Below are 10,175 nucleotides of genomic sequence, written 5' to 3'. Positions count from 1 at the left end.
AAAACTATGTTCTATTGAGAATTGCTGCTTTTAAATGTAGTTGTGCTTAATCTTGGTCTATGAAATATCCCCTGAAGTATTAAATCGACATGTTTCTATACTGTAAGTATGCACACACTCACATGTTCTTGAATCTATTTAACATTCAAACAATCTTAGGTCAAATAGTTCATTTGAAAGAAAGACCTCGGTAAATGGTGTCAGGGTGCACCAGCAGCTAACAACAACTAAAGTCAGTACATTGAGACTATACATTTTCTATAATAAATAAGTAGAATGCCTGAGGATGTATGCACAATTTGTGCATAAATTGTGAGTGTGGTTATTGTATAAATAAACTCCCTCTCTCTATTTGAAAATAATCCAGTGAGAAAGTCATTGGGATGACAGCAGTGTGATGGATGTTACAAGCATCCAATTAAGATTTCTGAAAAGAAGCCTCTGAGCCTCTAAGCACTTATACAGCTGAATCACAAGTCAGAGCTTTCCCCGATACCCTGAAACAATTGCAAAGCATCAACCCTGCATTATTCATTATGTTTTACAAAGGGTCAGAGTGGCTGAAATCCTCATTATAAATATTTGGAGAAGGAACAATCTGAGGTCACAGGGCTACTTTTTGGATATTGACTTATTACAAGGGTTTAAGGAGCAGGATGCACACACACACACACACACACACACACACACACACACACACACACACACACACACACACACACACACACACACACACACACACACACACACACACACACACACACACACACACACACACACACACACACACACAGATAATAATCTAGGCCGGGTCTACTAAATGTGACGTTTTACAGTGCAAAAAATTTACAGAATGTTGGTGCATAGTGAGTGACAAGGCCTAATTTAAAATAACCCACTAAAATGTGACGTTTGTACAGTGCAAAAATTAACAGAATGTTACGTGCATCATGATGATGATGACTAGGCCTAATTTAAATAAAAGGAGTAGTTGATAATCTTGGACTTGGAAACGCAAATAACCTATGCGTAATTTACGCAGGAACAGGAGGCCTACAATGCTTGTCAACTACCAGATGGGGGAGCCCACGCACATCTCGAAGTGGTCATGTCCCCTCCTTCCCACAGAAATTAAACTATAAGCTCATATGCTTCCATACTTCATTTCGAAAGCATGGATGAATAGTTGAAGGATGTTGACGGAGATCTGATTTGATTGTTATCCTTTAGCGCAGTATCACAAGAAAAGTCAGACACAGCTCATCTCTCGCCACTGACTGAACTTAAGCTGTACTTCGAGTCCAATACGCGCTGCGGTTTTACACCCTCATATCTGAATGCCCAGGTAAGGAAATGTATATATCAAACAATATTTAGCATCTCCTGCAACTCTAACTTTCAGTTTCTCTGAATGAGGATTTCTCAGAATAACATGGTTTCTCAGAATATATTTGTGTGCATGCATAAACCCTTATGGTGAGGTTGGCTGCCCCTGGTAATGCCAATGACAGTAGGCTATTAAGTGAAGGGAAATATCGTTAAAAACTAAGTAAAGTATAGGATAGTGTAGGCCCATGTATAGTGAATGTTTCATAAGTCATGTTGAATGGATAGAATAGGATTGTATATGGTGGTTGAATAACAGGTCCTTATGCATGTCAAAAAACACTGTTTATAGGCTGATGGTTTTTTTTCTCTCACACTGTGATATAGTGTAATGACAGCCTGCTGTGATCTTTGCATCCAAGATAATCTGTTGCAGTAAATACTCATTTCAATACACCACATATCAAATGGTCCACAGTAGTAATTGGGTTGAGGGCTGTGGCTGACTGACTGTTGGATGTAAAGACGTTTTTTCAAGGATGTTTGTCAGACTTCTGAAATGTATAATAATGTGTGTAATGTGAATGGTGATATGCAGAGGTTATGGGAGTGTGTACTGTAAATACTTTGATAAAAGGTTATCTCTTGTCACTATCACCTGGATAGAGAGGTGATGTTTGAAATCCCCCCCCAATGCTCGCCTTTGAAGCGATGATGCCCCATCTGTCATATGTGAGCTAAGAGAGTCCAAGATGCTCTGATTCTCTCCATTACAGAGTTCTCCTCTCTCAGGCTCCAAGGGGACAGGAGGAGGAGCAGGTGGGTGGCAGCCAGTATGATCAATCAACATTAAATATTCAGCCTTGGAATTTACACATAATTTAACCGCAATGCACTTTATTATAAAAACAAAAACTGGAGCTAGTTGATAAATGTGTTTGTTGTTGATGAGAGAATAAGCAAGCTGTGAAAAGCAATATATGTCTTGATTTGAAAAAGTTGTGAGTATTATCTGTTTATTATGATGGGGCTGGTATACCAGAGTTTGGCAATTCCCTAAAGAAGTTGTCAAGAGAGCAGAACACAGACTGGCAGCCAGGCTAATGGAAATGTGCTTATGTTAGAAAAGCATTTAACTCACTGCTATTTCTATTATGATGCAGAATCCAAGTAGGGGTATTTTTTCATCAAATGCAAGTAAATGTGAGTAAAGCAGGAATGAGAAAATCAGAGTGAGGCTGAGTGAAGCTGAAATCAATGTCAAGTCATGTGCTAGTATCTTATTCTCTTTACTATGCTGCAAGTGCTGTTAGAGGACCTACATGGCAACTTTCTGATGGAATCACTTGTTTGAACACCAAGCACCTGATTTGAATATCTATAATCCAAACTCAACTGAACAACCCAAATTAACTTTTTGGCCCTCTCTTGCCATCATCATAAGTCGGATTTTCTCCCCAAAATTCTAAGCTGTTTTCTGGTTGGCTTAAATCACTTTGAAAAAGTGTAGCCAAAGTATTTTGAGGTGTTTGTCTGGACCCTCTGGTCCTCAGTAGTACAGTGGCCAAGCTGTTATCCAGTCAGAGAAGGAGTTCAGAAACCTCAACCATCCAATCTGTTACTCTTTTCTTAACAGTTACTTTTATCTTAACACAGTGAAGTTTCATTTTAATACCTGGTTTATGATTAACAACACTCTCTAAGCATATTGCCAGTTCCATTGCCTTAAGTCTGTGTGAACTATGAGGCAATGGCATGAAAAGCACAGCTCCCTCATACAAGGATACTAAACAGTGAATAATTAATAACCTTTCTCCCAAATACAGGAAAACAATAGTTTTGCATAGGAACAGGGAACTCATTTAACAGGAGAAAAAGACTCCTGTCAGCTTGAACAAATTGTGTAATGTATGAGATTCCTTTGTTGTTGCGTTTGTTGTTCTCTTTTTTTCCTTACGAGCAGCCATAGCGTTGCATGTCATAATTTAGAAAGTGCATTTCATGTGCATGTGTGTGTGCGTGCCTTTGTGTGTGCGTTACGTGACCACACCTCTTAGATGAATTAGAATCCATTGAATCACCGACTTTTACCTGATGGCAGGAATGAGGGATGTTGAGTGGAGAAGGGTTTGCACATACAGTATGCAGAAAGCTATTTGGACAGGCGTCTTCTTGGCTGTCAGCTTCGATTACGAGGCGAGGTGTCATCTCGGTAACACAGCTGAGTGCAGATGGCAGAGAGTATAAGATGGCTCACCGACTTAAACAATGATTAATGAACAGAGATGGAAAACAAATTGCATTGGACTATTGGAGGCAGAGAATTGTTTTTCTGGAAATGTTAATTGTGTCTGCCAGGCCACTACTGGGCGAGGGGGATGGGTGAGGGCAACACCAGATCCAAGGGGATCCGATATGAAGTCTACTATCCTCCCTGCACTGATTATCAGGGTTCCTCACACATTATGCACTGTCAATACCACAACACCTTGGCTGAAAGACTTCTGACTAGATATTGTGAAAACCAAAGCAGGTATTTTATGATGAATCCCATTAAGAATTCCATAAGTTAGGGTTAATTATAATTGCAGTATAAATGACATTACTGTGAAAAAACATAAACTTGCGGGTGTTGATATCAGCTTTGCGTATGCACTGCTTATGAATGGGCTATTAACGGGATATGAATGTCTTATGAAGTCTTTATGTAGGCACTCAAATAATGTGTTACCATTGCCGAATACCGTCTTTACAGACCTGCTCCACTCAGCATTACATCTTTTCTTTACAAAGTTTTTATTGACCAAGCTTCCAATTTATATTGCCATATTTAGCCCATATAGGGATGCCATAGTCCCACAAGGAAGCAGCCCCAGTCTGTATGACACTTAAATATCTTGTCCATTGTTCATTAACTGGTGTGGTGTTATCATTATCTAAATGTCCTGTACCATAGGCATTATAATAATAACGATGTCCAATGTTCAGCAATATTGTAATAATAATAGTGTTCCTTTTATCCAATTAAGAGGGTGTCCTCATCATTGTCTTATGCTGAGGGCAGCATCATAGCCATTGTGCATGGATAGCATTCCTGAATATTGAGCCAGTCAAATTAGGGATAGCTTGTATCTGTCGTTTCATCTCCTTGTGTGTAGGGCTTGATGTGCTTCTCCAAGAAGTCTTGAGCCTCCTTGGCAGTGGAAAACGTGTGTTGTATTCGGGAAGGTCAAGATGAGTTTTGCCCAGTGAATGAAGCCGCATCTCAGGTTTAGCTTGCGTGGCTGGGGTCTCACCTCGTTGTAGGTCGCCCTCTGTTTCAGCAGCTCGGCACTAAGATCTGGCTAGATGCTGAACCTCTTCTCAGCATAGGTCAGAGCCCCCGATTCTTCTGTGAGGAGAACAATTTGCAGTTTATCTTCAAAACTGTGGATTCGTACAATCATACACCGAGATCCGTTGTGGAGAAGACCTGTGCGGTGCGCAATGTTTATCAGCGTCATGGGACCCAGTTTCTCCTGCCCAAACAGTTCATAGAAAAGATTGCTCATGAAGGAAGTTGGGTTGCCCGCTTCCACAACAGTTTCAAGTCCTGTGACCATCATATTTATTTTATTGGAATGATTTTTGAGTGATTCTTTTTTGGGGGGAGATTGATTTCCCCTTCTAGCTTAGTTCGTGCTGTTTCCATATCACTGAGTCGACCCTCTGTCACATTGGCCGCTGTCTCCAACCTTTCCACTTTAGTTGAGTAGGTAGTGCAAGAGATTAATTTACCGGTTTTAATTGCAAGTCGACGTAATTTCCTCACGAACAATCTCTCGATAGTAGCTGCCAATGCTTTCTGTTGTCAGGTGTTGAGAGCTGCCATGTTCCCACAGGTGAATTTGCGAACAGACAGATTATGCTAGCTGCTGGAGCAAAATAGATCTGCTCGTTTTTACTTGTAATACAGTGAATATGGTGTTAAGCTTATAATTATTTGGTCAAATAAGTAGTTATTTTTGCAAAAGAAAGCCACGAGAAAGCCATGCGTTTCAATGCATGCCACCAGAAACCATGATTTCACTCAGCATTGTCTCTTATAATAATAAGTGATTATAAGGTATGATAGAAGTATGATTCTATTTGTAATTATTGTAGGCGGTGCAGCTGCAGTATTTAGGGAGATAATAATTCTTCTGCAACATTTTTTTCATTGCAGGGTGATCATTTAAGAGCATCATCCACTCATCAGAGTAATCAGGGTAGAGTGATTAGTGAAAATCCAACAGCTGCCTCATTAAACTATTGGCTTTATTGGCAACACATGGTGACAGCTAGCTGCCTCATAGGACCATGAGAAAAAAATTACTTCACCTTAGGAATGCAAAGGTGACAGGTAGTTTAGACTGGAGATTATGTATGGCCAAATACGCATGAAGAAAATCCTTTGCACCAAATGGCCCATACTGTTATTCAATGTAGCCATCTTGACCAAAGTGTAAGGTCATTGTCATAGTGCACTGAGGGCATGGAAAAGTTTAACCTGAAATCTGGAAATGCTGGTTACATCCATTCTACTTAGCCACACTGCAATGTGTTTATAGTCCACAGTGGAGGTGGAGCTTGATAACTAAACGTGTGGACCACAATCTCTAAAATCTCAATCGCAAATATTGACAGCCCATTTATTTTGTGTGTGTGTGATCTATCTAATGCACAAATTAGCACCATAAAGTAGAAGTTAGCCTCATGGCAGCAGTAGAAGGGTACATGTAATAATGTTTGCTAAAATAAAGGCTAATTCTCTGAGCCCAGTTGTTCCCTGAGCACAACAAGCACAACACAGAGATCCTACTGGGTTGATGAGCTCAATCAGTGAAATTATGAAAATATGATTTGGTTACTATAATGACAGTATGTAAAGTACTTAGCCAGTATTGTAAAATAAGTCATTTTATAATTACGTCTGCTACACCATAGTCTGATGGTGGATGTTTTGTTTTGAGATAAGTAGGCCTGCTGTGATTTTGTGATGACTCGGTTAATTACTTTTGTTCTAGTGCTTCTGAGAACTGCTGTGTAAACTGCTGTCAGCTCCTCCTTCTTGGGGTCTTATGGTGCACTGTAGTATCTTTCACAGTTGATGCCAAATCAGTGCCAAGTAAGACATCATTATGTGTACTAAATCAGAAAGTGTAAAGTAAAACATCAGGTACACTGACTAGAATCTGTTTAGGGCATTCATATTACAGTATTTCAAGTTCACTGTGTGCTCCTTTTATAGTGATCACATCCATGTAGGACAATTTGATCACTATAAGTGGTTGATCGCTAAAACCCACATTCACTATAAACGGAGTGCACTTTCTGAAGAGAACACTATGGAGGATGTCCTTGTGAAATGACATGGTGGTTGGTGAGCGTGAAGGATTTGGCCACGGTATCTGGACTGATGCTGTTCTGAGCTGCGTTGGAGATGGTTGGAGAGCGCTGTTCCCCTGCAGAGTCTAACCATCTGAAGAGGAATACACCATGTGGATACACTGATGCACTGCTCACGTGCAAGACATCCCCTCCCTGTCTGTCCCACTGTTAACACTTCCCGTGATATAAGCCAGAGCTTTGTTTGTGTCCAGAATGAACAGTTGGTCTGTGCAAACAAGAGCAACTGTTTACACAGTAGTGATTTAATATTAGTGTGTGTGTGTTTCCTGATGGTGCTGTGTACACATGCCTTATGTGTGCACACTGAGTCAAAGCCATGTTAAACATGTGTAGCTCAAACCACACAGTGTGTGATTGTCATGCCAAAACAGATCACCATGATCCCTGTCTCACTGTCTTGCATTTTTGGGAATGAAGGCATTGTTTGCTTCTGCCTCCTTTATTTGACAATTTACATATTGTTTGCTAGAATAAGCTACATGAAATGTTGATATTTCCCACCAAAAGAGTGGTATATATACTACATACACAATACATGCATGTGCCTTTATGAGTCTTCTCTATTGCTCACGTGTGCAGAAAGAGACTACTCAGGAGAAGGGTTGCAAAAATGTGTGCTCTTTCTGTGCACCGTGGTGGTCCGGTAAGGAGTGGGGCTGGTTAGGCCGTTCTGTCTCAGGGTTTCAGGATGCCTACAGCGAAGCTCCTATAGGTTCTCATTAATCCCCTTGTCAAAAGAGCTGTGTGTATATTTGTGTTATCTTCTGTCTAGGGCTAGATAGGCCATGGTGGTCAGGTGCATTATCAGTATGTCTACCCTCTGCTTTAGTAAAAGGACTTCATCCACAGTTTGACAATCCACAGGCTGGGTGGGGCGGCAGGTAGCCTAGTGGTTAAGAGCGTTGGGCCAGTAACCGAAAGGTCGCTGGTTTGAAAGCCTGAGACTAGGTGAAAAATCTGACAATGTGCCCTTGAGCAAGGCACCTAACCCTAGTCGATCTGGATAAGAACATCTGCTAAATGACTAAAATGTATATGTGGATAAGCAGAGTGCCTATACTTAGATTTTTTAAATGTCGATTTTTATACTTGAGCTACATTTTTAAAATGAGTAATTTAAGTTATTTCGAGTCCTTTTTATGTCCATAGAACTTGTAAATGTGACATTTCACTTCAAGGATTGAGAACATGATTTCTTTGGTGATCATGATGACACAAGGCTAAGCCAAGGAATCTGGGTTATTCAGTCATGTGGGCCAACTACTGTATCTGCAGTTTTCTTTGCTCTTTGTTTATGTAAAAATGACTTTAGTATATAGGTCACAACATTACTGTGGTACTATGTCGTTATTGGACTAGGCTTAGGCTGCTGTTTGTTGTGTATGAAAAGCAATTGCAGGCTCAGCAAATGTGTGGTATTTTCTTTTACCACAGTTGCGCTGTTGAAAAGGTGCAACATTGCATCAAAAACCATACCCATACTTGAAATTAGAACATGCTGGAATCAGAATCTTGTTTACAATTGTTTTTATATCTGTCCAATGTCTGTTGGATATCTGTCCAATGCTCTAGGACTGTTAAATGGTTGATATGAGCAGTTAGTCAACGACAATACCCACCCAACAATGAATATTCAAAATACATAGCATTAGCATGTACATGGCCACATCTGGGGAGCCCAATCACGTGACATGAGGCTTTATACAATCACCCTCTTTCTCAATCTCCCCCTGAAAGAGTGTACTTCACTCTGAAAGATGGTACCTGACAGGTCTGCCTATTCGCTTCCCTAGCAACTCTGTCTTCCTCCACCACCACCGAGCCTGTCATATTAACTAGCACCCGATCATGGTTCTAAGCCTTGTGATTACACACTTAGATGATCAGAATAACACCTTAAACAAGTGGTGGATATCTTTCAATGTTTCTCTCACACCTGTCAAATGTGCTTAGCTTCAGGAAGATTAGGTTGTATATTTAAGGGCATGTATTCAAAATGTGAGTAAGATTTCTGATCTGGGATCAAGTCCTCCGCTGTCCATATCATTTTTTATTCATTATTATCTAAAATGCTAAACTAATCCTATACCAGCACTCTTTCTGAATACAGGCCCTTTTTACTTTATTTATTTCACCTTTATTTAACCAGGTAGGCCAGTTGAGAACAAGTTCTCATTTACAACTGCGACCAGGCCAAGATAAAGTAAAGCAGTGCGACACATACAACACAGAGTTACACATGGGATAAACAAACGTACAGTAAATAACACAATAGAAAATATATATACAGTGTGTGCAAATAGAGTAAGGAGGTAAGGCAATAAATAGGCCATAGTAGCGAAGTAAACACAATTTAGCAAATGAACACTGGAGTGATAGGTGTGCAGATGATGATGTGCAAGTAGAAATACTGGTGTGCAAAAGAGCAAAACAGTAAATGAAAACAATATGGGGATGAGATAAGTAGTTGGATGGGCTATTTACAGATGGGCTGTGTACAGCTGCAGCAATCCGTAAGCTGCTCAGATAGCTGATGCTTAAAGTTAGTGAGGGAGATATATGCTTAAAGTTAGTGAGGGAGTCTCCAACTTCAACGATTTTTGCAATTCATTCCAGTCATTGGCAGCAGAGAAATGGAAGGAAATGCGGCCAAAGAGGTGTTGGCTTTGGGAATGACCAGTGAGAGATACCTGCTGGAGCGTGTGGGTGTTGTTATGGTGACCAGTAAGCTGAGATAAGGAGGAACTTTACCTAGCAAAGACTTATAGATCACCTGGAGCCAGTGGGTCTGGCGATGAATATGTAGCGAAGGCCAGCCGACAAGAGCATACAGGTCGCAGTGGTGGGTGGTATATGGGGCTTTGGTGACAAAACTGATGGCACTGTGATAGACTGCATCCAATTTGCTGAGTAGAGTGTTGGAGGCTATAAATGACATCGCCGAAGTTGAGGATCGGTAGGATAGTCAGTTTTACGAGGGTATGTTTGGCAGCGTCAGTGAAGGAGGCTTTGTTGCAAAATAGGAAGCCAATTCTAGATTTCATTTTGGATTGGAGATGCTTAATATGAGTCTGGAAGGAGAGTTTACAGTTTACAGGAAGGAGAGTCTAGCCAGACACCTAGGTATTTGTAGTTGTCCACATATTCTAAGTCAGAACCGTCCAGAGTAGTGATGCTGGACGGGCGGGCAGTGATCGGTTGAAGAGCACGCATTTAGTTTTACTAGCGTTTAAGAGCAGTTGGAGGCCACGGAAGGAGTGTTGTATGGCACTGAAGCTCGTTTGGAGGTTTGTTAACACAGTGTCCAAAGAAGGGTCAGATGTATGCAGAATGGTGTTGTCTGCGTAGAGCTGGATCAAGGAATCACCAGCAGCAAGAGCGACATCGTTGATATATACAGAGAAAAGAGTCAGCCCGAG

At 40.8% G+C, this 10,175-nt stretch overlaps 1 protein-coding gene across 1 annotated transcript in view; it reads left to right on the top strand.

Annotated features, from left to right (window-relative positions):
- The first annotated feature begins 1,119 nt into the window (after nucleotides 1-1,119).
- Nucleotides 1,120-10,175, top strand: part of LOC106561440 (zinc finger protein 536) — a 44,175-nt gene continuing 35,119 nt past the window's right edge. The window contains exon 1 of the mRNA XM_045688307.1: nucleotides 1,120-1,345. The gene's annotated coding sequence lies outside the window, so the exon portion shown is untranslated. The remainder of the gene's footprint in view (nucleotides 1,346-10,175) is intronic.

Source organism: Salmo salar, chromosome ssa10 (genome assembly GCF_905237065.1).
Source record: "Salmo salar chromosome ssa10, Ssal_v3.1, whole genome shotgun sequence".
In the NCBI taxonomy this organism is placed as follows: domain Eukaryota; kingdom Metazoa; phylum Chordata; class Actinopteri; order Salmoniformes; family Salmonidae; genus Salmo; species Salmo salar.
Note: the sequence above shows the minus strand (reverse complement) of the source record. Positions and strands in the feature narration are given on the sequence as shown.